Here is a 12,224-nt window from a genome sequence, read left to right as displayed (position 1 = left end):
GGCAAAAAGCACTTATTTCATAGCTCATCTCAGCACAAATCCTCCCCAAAGTTGTAATAAAAAAAGCTGTCTCTTCTCCATAACCAGCTCCATTTAACTTTGGTGTGTACGTTGTTCTGCTCAAAAAGCCCTCAACTATAGTGACATATATAATTTTCTACATCGCTCTCTCAATGCAGTGAGGAGAATTGAAAATAAATCAATCATAACAAGTAAGTTCCTTCTTTCTTTGCTTTTATTCCATCTTGAAGACAGCAGATTAACGTTTCAATGAGTGACGCTGCTTGTAACGTAATCCTCCAAAGCACAGGACCCCATCCTGTAGGATGTATCCCTCTCTTCTGGAACAAATCTCTAACCAGTTTACTGAATTGGCATCCAAAGACCCTGTCCATCTGACAGTTTAATCCGGAAGAAGGAATATTCTCAAAAGCAGGAGTGGAAAGGGAACATTTCCACATCCTCCAGAGAGGAGGGGCAGGCCCCTGAGCAGGCTGGACTCCTTCCAACATGGGCTATGTTGTAAAATTTTCATGCAAGCCCTATGCCTGGGCAACACGTGGTTGCCTTTAATGGAAAATAAAATAAGCGTGTACTAACTTTCAGTTTCTTTCTTGAACCTGTATGTTCAAGGTCTCTTTATAGACAACTTTGGTTTTTTTCCACAGTTAAGGGAAATACTTAAAATATTTATGCATTTAGAGCTTTCCTGCCTAGGAAATGCTCCAGGTCAGCTAAGCATTTAGTGGGATGTTGTGGTTAGCAGCACAGTACTAGTCATATCAGAAAAATATGAAGTAACTGTTTAGTTTTGTTTTTCAGGCATTAAACTAAGGTATAAAGGTGTCTTAAAAAAAAAACACTTTAAAATGTTCTTATACAACCTTGTCATATCTTGGTGAGCAATAAAAACATTACTGCACTTTTCCCCAAATACCTCAGCACCATTTCAAGGATAGTCCTCAAAATCACTTCTCTATTATACAGATTTAAATTCCCCAATGTTACAGCTTCCCAAGCCATCTCACAGACCTAGGAACAGTTTCCTAAGCTCTCTGCCCCAGCTGATTACAAAGCACACACGTAGGCAGCTAACAACCTTGATTTTCAAAGACCGACTTTGCCATTATCCTATCTCACGTGATAGTCAAATTGGCTCTCTGCAAAACCGGACCACCTTTCACATTGCATCGTCCTTGCAAACCGATTAACCAGTAACGGGCAAACCCTAGAAGACACACAAGTATGTGCTTTGTTTTGCACAGAGCAGATATGCATGCACCCAGCTCCTCTGAGCTCCATAACTCAGTCTCACTGCGTGTAACTCCAGGCAGTTTGAGGTCCAAGCGCACGTATACATTGGGCTTTTGCACTGACATGCAGTTTCCTCTGAAACGGCAGCAGTTTGCACCAAGCACACACCACATGAGGAGGAATCACGGCTAGGAAGTTGGCACTGCTGCTCTAGCAAAAAATCACCATATACCCTTTGAAGTCAGGACCGCCAAAAATGGACCTTCACACTCTCCCAGAGGCAGCACTGGCAATGATCCTGTTGCCACAATTTATTTGCTTTCCTGGGCTCATTTCAGAGCCTCAGTCTAGCTCCCTGGGCACACATAAACACACATATGATTACATTTGCTGTAAGGCTAGCATTAACAATAAAACAAAACAGCTGCCTTTTCCACTTCCTATTAAAATATGTGCATGTTTCTGTTCTATTAACCTTTCAAGGAACACCAGCAAAAACTCCACGCATCTTAGAAGGGCATTTGTTCAAATGAAGCTTGTTCCTTGTGTTTGACCCTACCTCTTTCCCTGCAAGGCTGAAAAGGCTGCACTTGAAAAGGACTGGCAAGTTACTGGTGTCCTACAGCAAGAGCTCTGACTGCATTCTGTAGGCACGGTGCAAATAGCTTATGCCACAGAGCATAAGCCACTGGTTATTGCCACTGAACAATCAGCAATTCCTGCTGCTTTCAGGCTGAGAGTATTTCTGCTGAAGTCTTCTTAATGTTTATTCTGAGAGCGCCTCTCATCTGAATAAATAAGCACTGATCATAATAACAACAAGAAAACTCCGTCCTCCTTTGGAAGCATTTCCCTGCAAGGTTCCTGCAAGGTTAGGAGATGAATCCTGCCAACGATACCCAGCAGAGGACACTGGAAAACTCAAAGGTGTGAGAGGAGGCAGAGGGCCCACAGAAACATCATCCTGTTGTTAATGAACCAACATGAACCAAAAAGAGATTGCTCAGTGAGACACATTTTAACATGATGTCAATGACCATTATAAAACACACACAAGTTTATTTATATCAAATGATTTTTATATCCATTCTAAAAGAAGCACTTTATAATGAGGCAATTGCAAAAAATGTAAAGAAAAAAAAAGTCTTTAAAATACATATTCTCTGCTGGTAAATAGTAGTTGTAAATAAATAAATAATCATTTTTCACTGCAAAGCAAATTAAGAATGAGGAAGTCCCTCTTTAAGGAAGGTTTTCCCTAGGAGCATTATACACAACCATATTCCAAAGTAGTGGACAAAACGGCTAACTATCAAAACATATACTCACTTGGCTCGACATACTAATGAGCACAAGGTAGGAAAATTATGAGCCAAGAGAGCAGAATGAAAGACAGTGAAGTGTAAACAGCGACTCACTTGCAGCTCAGTTATCTGACAGTGAATAAATTATCATTGTCCGCCTTACTGATGTATTTTGTGTCTTTATTGAGGCAAAATTCCTCATCTCCATAGATGATTCCTGGTCGTTGCCCAGTTGTTTTGCTTTCTCACTTCTTTGACATCCAATTCCAGTCAGAGATTCCACATTACTCCGGGAAACGACCCCAGCTGACACAGCGCCAGGTGGGTTCTAAATAACGAAAGCTGAGGAGCGGGAAGATGAGTGAGGGCGTCCCTGATCCCAGGGGCCCGGCCGGCCCCGTTGCCACAGGCCCGTGTCACATCCCGGCCAGGCGCTGCAGCCACACGGGGAGCACTTCTGGGCTCCACTGCAGGCAGCGGGGACCCACGGCAGCTGCAGGGATTTCCTACCCCTCCCTGAAGTCTACGGAGTGACTGATTTGCTAGTTCTATTAATAACGGAAGAGGGCTCAGGCCTGCTGAAATCTGCAATCCTCTCCTGCAGAGAGGATGTTCTTCCAAGCCTGCTTTGCGCACCTGTAACCATGAGGCACCAGATGCTCCACCTTGCTGGGGCCCATGCAGCTTTTCCTAAAAATCCACAGCACCAACATGGCACAAAACCCCCCAATTCCCAGAACAAACAGAAGCCAAAGCCCCTACAAAACACACACTGAAATACAAGTCACAATCTTCTACTTGCAGAGGAGAAGAGCTGCATTAAGCATTCCTTTTACACAGGAGAGTAACCACACGTACCTCATGCATTCGGCATCTGTGGTCGCCTTGAGAACAAGTGAAAAAACACATGTAATGCCTTCACAGTACAGCTTATAGCTAATCATCAGGATAAGAGATCCTCCCTGTAGTATGACGCTCCTTTGCAAACTTGTTGAAAACAAAGTCTTAAAATCTCTACTAAGGCTCCACAGTAAACTTACAACTGTGCTGTTAATCAAGAGATACAAAACTAAAAGTAAGGAAAATGGCTGGTTAAACAGATATTCGTATAAATTACAGAAAGAAAAACCTGGTCCAGTGACAACTGCCTTTAAATGAGTTGTTGCAGCTGATTGCTGTTAATGCCCTCTCTCTGTCATTACCAAACTTGGCAGACACCAACACCTCCCCATCTCTGATCTACATTCTCTGAGAACTGTCATGACAAGGTGCTAAAGAAAACCAGCTGCCCATTTCCTCTTTCTGATTTGATTTCTCCAATCAGACAACTAGACATGTCAACGGTAAAAATAAAAAATAAATAAATATACCAGGCCCATCTCCTTCCCTGTGCAGATAAAAACGGCTGGGGCAGGGACTTTGCAAGGTCTCATCTGCAGCCTCCCGCTGAACTCTTTTTTTTTTTTTTTCTTCTCTCTACACATGGTACATGGTAGACATGGTACACATGGTCCCCATTTCTACACATGGTATATCCAGTCCCCTTTATATCATGCTGCTGTCCCTTCTTGTGACCAAATGCAAACACCCTGTTCTTCTGGATAGCTGCAATAATCACAGCTATTTTCAGTCCTACCTACCAGCCAGTAATCCACTGCTGCCTCCCAGCCACCACACAGAACTTGTTACACCTTCAAAAAGAAGATTCTTTGAATTGTTCCTTTTCACTGCTATTTTTCCCCATCTCTATTAACTTCTCAACTCCAGAAGCACACACTGTTTCAAGACCCACTACATATATCAATTATGTAAAGGAAGAAAAATTAAAAGCATTGCTCTCCAAAAATTGCAAACCCTACAACTTGAAATAATCACAGAATCACAGAATGGTTGAGGTTGGAAGGGACCTCTAGAGGTCATCTAGTCCAACCCCCCTGCACACACAGGGTCACCTAGAGCACGTGGCACAGGACTGCGTCCAAGCGGGTTTGGAAGATCTCCAGAGAAGGAGACTCCACAACCTCTCTGGGCAGCCTGTTCCAGTGCTCTGTCCCCCTCACTGTTAAGAAATTTTTCCTTAAGTTCCTGTGGAACCTTTGGTGCTTCAGTTTCTGGCCATTTCCTCTAGTTCTGTCGGTGGCCACCAGTGAAAAGAAGCCAGCACCATCCTCCTCACTCCCTCCCTTGAGGTACTTATAGACACTGATCAGATCCCTTCTCAGTCTTCTCTTTTTCAGGCTCAACAGGCCCAGCTCTCTCAGCCTTTCCTCATAGGGCAGATGTTCCAGGTCCCTGATCATTCTTTATCAGATGTATACAACATCTCCTATGTGTTAAGAAAAACAAGCATGTCATCTGCAAAACAAGATAAATTTCTGCACTGTACAACCCAGTGCAATATTTTCTTGGGCAAAGCCTGGGAGAATAGAGGACACCGGTAGCACAGTCCAAGAATCTCCAAATCCAAGCACAAATTGCAACCACAGTTGTCAGTACTCGACCTCAGCACCTCCTCTTCCACATAAAGTGCAAAATCAGCACCCAGTCCCAGGCAAGTCATCCTCCAGAGCCTGTGCCGTTCACCAGGGCTACCTGCACAAGGGAGAAGAACAGCCTGCTCCACTCCCAGGATGCCGGGGGTCCTGGCCATGCAGGCCCTGCCTTTGCGCTGTGCTCCAGCTGTCACTCCCAAAGGTGCCTTTGCAGAGCCTTCCCCCTCAGCCTGTGCGTGCTGCTGAGGGAAAAGGCAGGGTCTGCAAACGGTGCTCGCAAATACCAGCCTTCATGCCCGTCACTACTGCCTCGCAGGTCATCAGCAGGCAGGTCTCCCCAGCCTACACAGTCCGAGGAGCATCACCACCTTTCCACAGCCTGAAATTATCCATCTCTTAATTTCATCAACAATGAAATAATCTTCCATGCAGTGCAACTGAAGGCTGAAGATGCCTGACATGCTCAGTGATAAGGACAAAAATACATAATTAAATGTAAGCACAGAAAGAAATAGCGCCTTTTTGGATGCTTTAACAGCTTAATCTCATTTCCTAGGCATCATCATACTATGAATATTAAGCAAGGGCCTATCTAGCTATTAATTCCTTTTCATTATAAATCCACCAAGCCAATGAATGTAATTTACTTTTCATACCGGGGAAAAAAAAAAAAAAACAGGAAAACCAAAAGTACCAAAATTTAGTATTTCAGGAAGATGTTTATATAACCTATCCTTCTCAGGGACTTTTATTTCAATTCTTCATTGAGCATACAAAAAAGGTGACACAGGATTAGGCTTTTCTCTTCATTTGCAGAAATTCCCCCACGCATGTCCTTGAGAGGGACCGTCCCTCCCCCAGCAGTGGCATTCCTCTCCGATGTGATCACCCAGCAATATACTGACAAGTGACCATTTTGTCAACTGTGAATGCAACTAAAACAAACATGGATGGTCCCTCACACCGTTTTCTGAAGAGGCTCTATCTCCAGCATAGCACAAATTCAGAGGAGCAGCTACCTTCTGGTGGCAAAACTGAATGATAGATAAAAGGCACACTCGTATAAAGACTTTATGAGAGGCTTGACATGGATCCACCAAGCAGTTTCAGAGATTGAGAACTGCACTTACCAACAGAGATCCATTTAAATCACACTGATAGCTTTTTATTTTAACAGTAATAAATGGAATCTTCATTATCCATGAAGACATAATATCACAGTGTCTGGGTTCCTGCCGAAACCAGAGCAATAAAACTAATGAACTGTCAAGGCAAAACATTCCAAGGAAATCTTGAAGCCATCAAACTTGACACCTGAAGTTTTTTGTTTGTTTGTTTTTTGTTTGTTTTTTGTTTTTTTTTTTAAACACCTATTCCTCACACTTAATCTGTACCAAAATTCAGAACCTCTGTAGTGGTAGAATAGTTCTCAATTAATCTCCTCCCAGACTACCTTGGCCTTGCAAATCATGTTTGTCCTATCATGACGGCAAAGGGTATTTGCACCGCTCAGTCGCAGCTGGCTAACTAAATATCTAAATTCAGAGGCAAATCTCATCATCAACAGGAAGACACTGCAATCCTAACAAAGAGGTTCAGAACCAGAGCCGAATTTGAATTCTCCGAATCACTCATCAGGAGGAATTTCTGTACACTGACAACGAGGAACTTCATGAGAGCAAAGTTGAATGTCTTGATTAACCTTTCAAATCTGACCTTCAACGCAAACACATTTACTTTTCCTTCCTGATTTTCAGTCATCACAGTCATTTTAGATATCATTCTTGAGGGTAAACAGCAGTTTTATATTTACATTAGGAGCTCCTGGAATATTTTCAGAAAGATGTACAAGATTCGAAATTTATTTCAGAAGCATTAAAGTATATAATAAAATCTAATACACCTATCTCCTGAAAATACTATGTCAATAAAATAGGAAGAAATGGATTTAAAGCAGCAGTCAGAGGTAAAATAATAAACAAGGCAACACTTTAAAGTGTTTCCCATGGGATGAACATTGAGAAATCGATGGAAGACACAACATGAAATGATACACCTATTACTCAGTTCCTAACTGTGCCTTCTCCTGGATACAGATGAATCGTCTTCCTGACAGCTTTCTTCCTCTGAGATGTTTCCAATTTGGGTTTAAAAACAGCCACTTGTATACAGTCTCAAAGATGAAATTTTCCGTCACTGAAGCCAACAGGTGGCAGCCATTAATTTCAGAGGACTGTGGAGCACTAGCCACACTAGAACAGACTAGACACCTACACACATGTTCTCTATACACTTTCTTTTGAGACTCAGTAATGTGAAACAGCAGCAAATCCTATTCCATACTCCTGTGCTGATACAGCCTAGCTGGTGCAGGCCGTGGTGGGTCTTGCAGTAAGCAAGCTGCTGGACACTCACCGTTTCTGAAGGAGTTTTCGGTAACAACCCCTTTGCTTTTCCCGTACTGAGCAACACTTGTGCTTCCCACACACTTCCCGGGCTGACCTCTTGCTCCCACTGTGTGGGATAGCTGCGGGCAGGTTTAGCTAATCCCGCGGTGCGGCTGCCTCGGTGTGACTCACGGTAGCTGCTTGCTGGGATGCACTCTTCCCTGGGGAGGCTCTCCTGGACACCGCTCGCATCCCGACAATGCTGCTGGTTCCCTTAGGAGCGCATCGCTGCAGCAGACAGGCGCCCAGAGGGAAAGGTGCAGCACGAAGCACTCCAGGGCGGAAGGAACAAACTGCCCCATTTCCCGCAGCTTCTCCCATGTCACTCCCCGAACGGAGCAGGCTGCAAGCCAGAGGCACTGCCCCTCGGCCAGCCACAGTCCACACCTGGCCTGTTGTGCTCCCGTTCCATGTTAACATATGCCTAAATGCTGGATTAGGAGCTGCCCACCCCACAGGCCCACAGAGGCAGAAGGAAGATACTGCAGGGCTCGTTCCTACCAAGTTAGTTATAGTTGTGGAGGGAGAAAAAAGCTACTAACCTGCATCAAGTGATACATGTAATTGGTATCTGCTCAAAAGGAAGCAAGATCAATAAGAAATACTGAGAAAGAAGAAAAATAACTTTCAAAGAGAGAATGGCCTCTAAAGACCAAATCACTTTAGGCACTTTCAAGAAAGAGCAACCACATAAAAAAAAAAAAGACCCTTCAAAAGTCATTCTCCAGAAGAAAGTGAAGCAAACAAAGTAACAGCTTCTTCATTTGGCAGCAGGCAGATTATTAGGTCAGGCCTGAGAGAGGAAAACAAGCACCTTGCATGCAAACAAGAAGGTCTATCTTCGGGGAGGATTTGACGGGGTTGTTTTGTGGATGCACTGCTATTCTTTGTTTGCTTCTTTGTTTTTGATACCTGCTGATTCTAGTTCCTATCTTCTGGAGTCAAGCAGAAGATAAGAACACCATTCACTGCAAAAATTATACTTGAGAGAATTGTTGAGAAAGAAAAATAGAAAGTTCAGAAATTCAAAGTTTGACTTGAGAAAGGAATAAAGTATTTTCTGTCACTGAAGAGTTAAAAAAAAAGTCCTAGCACTCTATTAATATGGTAATAAACTTTGCGGTAGCCGAAGAATATTTGCAGAAACATCCACACACTACCGATGAGTATTTCCATAGGAACAGACGCATATTGGAAGCGCGCAGAAGAGACGATCAATACACAAACGCCTGGCCCCCACGCGGGGCTGCCTCGCTGACGGCACCTGCCCACAGAAGGAAGCCGTTCAGGGGCCTCTGGCACGTGGCAGGCGAGCGCCCTGGGCAGCACGGCGTTTCAGTGCCCCCGCTGCCACCTCCGTCGCACGAAGCACAGCGGTGAGCCGGGCATGGGGCTGCTCCTCACGGCCTCGCGCGCGGAGCGGCAGCACCCACCGCCCGGGGCCCAGGCGGGCACCTCACGCCGTGGAGCACCACACGCGCCCCCTCGCCACGGGACCGGGGCGTTCCCAGGGGTTACTGCGGTTGTGTCTTGGACAACAGGGAAGCTCAAGGCCAAGTTTTTGGTGGGGATGAAACATAAGCCAGAAATGCTGCACGCAAGAAATGCTCTGGATTCCAGACATTTTGTACTCTCACAGAAGTGGGCAAGGATCTTTTAACAGCTAGTCATTAAGCTTTTCTTTCTCTCTGATTTTTTTTTAAATCTCATACTACAAGTATAAACACTTCACATCTCATTATTGCTTCCACTCAAGCAGCACCTACCAAACCCACCAGAGCTCCAAGCCGTGCTCCTGCCTGGATACTGCTGCTGTTGCCCGAAGCTTTCAGCATTTAAAGCTGGACATTGCAGGGCAACAAACAGCAGGAGGCAAGACAGCAATAAATCCACATGTTTACAGAGAGTAACTGCATGAACAGCATAAAAAAATAATTAGAGTTCTTGGGGGAGGGGAAAAAGACGCGGGGCTCCCATTAAATAAGGCATTCAATGGCTGTATCATATTTACAGTGGATTATTACCCTTCCCAGGATATTGCATTTAAGCAACATTGTGTGAATATAAAACAGGATCCCATGGTTAATGCAGCAAAGTACTCACAGCTGGACTTCCAAAAACTGCCACGGCAATATTAGAGTGGAGTGAAGCAAGTCCCCAGGCCAGAGGCTGCGTTTTGGGAGACCTGCCTGTCCCCAGCACTGTAACGGCCAGTACTGCGTGAGGACAAGGAGGAGAGAAATGTTCTTCCCCAAAGCAGCTTAGCTGCTCCTGCAAGGCTGCATTCTCAAGACTGTGCCCCTCTAGTTAGTTGCTATCTACTGATGGTTTAGAGAATCTTATCGTGTTCATCTTTGATTTAGAAACAGTTGCCTCAGCTCTTCTAAAGGGTTTGGTTTTTTTTAAAAGTAATTCTAACCTTCAGGCTCTTCAGGAAAAAAATCCATTCTCAAAAGTGAAGGAAAACCTCTCATCTTATGGTTAAAAACAGACGTTCAAAGACACCTCATGACAGGCATCAGTTTCAAGGGGAAAGATCGTCTTCCTCTACCCACACCAGGCAGGACACCAGCCTGGAACCAGGAGGTGGCACTTGTCCCTATGACAGGCAGGGCACAGCTGGAGCTCACGTCTGCCTCCCTCCCTTCTGCTCCTTTTTGCTGCTGCTTCACCAGTTCACAAGCCTCATCCAACTTCTTCTTTCCTGCTCCATGGCCAACCATTCACTTCCTACATCAGAACCCTTTAAAATGCCTTTTGGATGACCGAAACTCATGACACTCACTGAATTCCTCATTGCTACCAGGGCAGTATATTGCCAAAAGCCTCCATCAAGATGGGTAAGGAGGACCTTCTCACAGCAATCCAGCAACCTGCTCGATTCAACTCATGGCTTTACAGAGTTATCTGGCAAGACAGTTCCCAACAGTTTCCTTTCCTTACAACCAGTATGGGATACGTCAGTATTTCTAAGTGGGGCATTTTTTGTATCGCAGCACTGTAGCACCCTAGTATACATCTGACTACACTTAGTTCCGTGCAACCACCTTGTTCCATTCCTGTTTGCCTCTGAGCTACAGAGAGAGGGAAGCAGAACTGAACACACGAGCTCTTAAGAGCAGGAGGAGGCCGAAAGGGGCCCAGCAGACTCGACCAACCCGCGGCTACTTACAGCACCGCCGGCCGCAGGGCTCCATCCCGAGCTTCACCAGAAGCCCAGAGCCACAATTAACCCTCACCACAGAAGCACAAGGGGACACCAGCTCATCAGCAAGATCAAGTATCGCACGTTTATGGGAACCTGCTTCAATAAGGATGCTGCGTGCATTACCTGGAGCTGCCACTCGCACAAAAAAACTGTTGTTCTTTCAATATGGAAATCCTTTTTCCATCTTTTTTTTCCACCTATGAGATAGAAAGCACAAAGAAGGAACAGGGAAAACCACTTTGTTTAACTTGACTCATCTAAAAGATAGGGGTGTAGCCTGAGCCCAGTAGCCCTCTTTAGTCCCTCAGCATGGAAGTAAACCCGCACAGCTTGCCCACTGCACACAACTGGGTAGGTTGCCTAGGGCTTCTCAGTGAGAGCGGGCACACAGTGAAACATGGCCACAGGTAGGGCGCTAGAAATCTGACTTCTCTCTGGAGACTGTTTGTATAACCCAGGTCAGGCATTTTTAACCTGCGTGACATTCCAGATACTTGCAAAGGTAAATAACAATTTTGAAAACGGAAGCATAGCCAGGAAACAGCTGCTTGAGATCCCCACACAAACAGAAAAAATGCAGATTCCTCTAAGTCCTCGTTTATAATTGGAGCGTCAGTCAAGAGCAGTCACTCACTGGAACAGCTGGTGTGATGCCAATACTGAGACAACAGCCTCCCCTTGCTCAAAATATGCACCAGCCTAAACTATGCCTGCTTAAAGCTAACCAAAAAGGTGCACCAAAATAAACAAATAAATAAATCAGTTTAGCATAAGAACACATCTTAGCACAACTACTCTTACAACTGACAATGTGTCTGTGAATTGAGACAATTCTTGAACCGTGAAACCATTTATCTTTTCACAGTTCCTTATAAACACACAGTTACCGAGTTATTTTCACTCATACTAATCACAAGACTCCTAATCACTCTCACTGTGCACACTCTACACATTTTGCCAAATCATAATTATCTCTTGGAGAGAAAATAAACAAAGAACCAACAACCACCAAAACCCCCGCTCCATTCCTGACCTTCACAGGTTACTTCCACATTCCTTTGCCAGGGCCTGACCCTGCAGAATTCCCCCAGCTTGGCCTGGCATTTCCTTCTCTCCAACAGGAGACACAGACACATGGGGCTTGAGACAGGGGTCTGTTGTTATACTTAGTGCTGCTGTCCTCTGATCGCCTCATCTAAAAACCTCATATTCCAAATCATCATTTTTAGCTGCAAGTTGTGCAATGGTTTATTTGTGCATTTGTTATAAATATGAAAAAGCCTCTGCCAAAACAATATTTCTAAAAAAAGCAGTTGGGTTAACTGAGGCAGACTGCAAGATCTTTAGAAACGAGGCTCATTAAGAACCTAACACTTGTGCAGCGTAAAGCCATTCATTCAAAACTCAGTACAAGGCCTTTCCATTACTGACTGAAATAAAAGATCTGGGAAAGAGGGAGGGAAGAAATGCATTTGAATGTTTTAATCTGCTTTTTCTTCTTGGCACTACAAAGTCCACT

The 12,224-nt window shown here is 44.5% G+C and overlaps 1 protein-coding gene across 5 annotated transcripts in view; it reads right to left on the bottom strand.

The window, feature by feature from the left end:
* The window catches only part of CARMIL1 (capping protein regulator and myosin 1 linker 1), a 173,427-nt gene that overhangs the window by 134,121 nt on the left and 27,082 nt on the right, over window positions 1-12,224 (bottom strand). The window lies entirely within an intron of this gene.

The sequence above is a fragment of the Tinamus guttatus genome, unplaced genomic scaffold (assembly GCF_059628265.1).
Source record: "Tinamus guttatus ecotype Peru unplaced genomic scaffold, ASM5962826v1 Tinamus_guttatus_pri_ptg000497l, whole genome shotgun sequence".
Classification (NCBI taxonomy): domain Eukaryota; kingdom Metazoa; phylum Chordata; class Aves; order Tinamiformes; family Tinamidae; genus Tinamus; species Tinamus guttatus.
The sequence above is the reverse complement of the archived record's forward strand: the minus strand, read 5'-3'. Positions and strand labels throughout refer to the sequence as shown.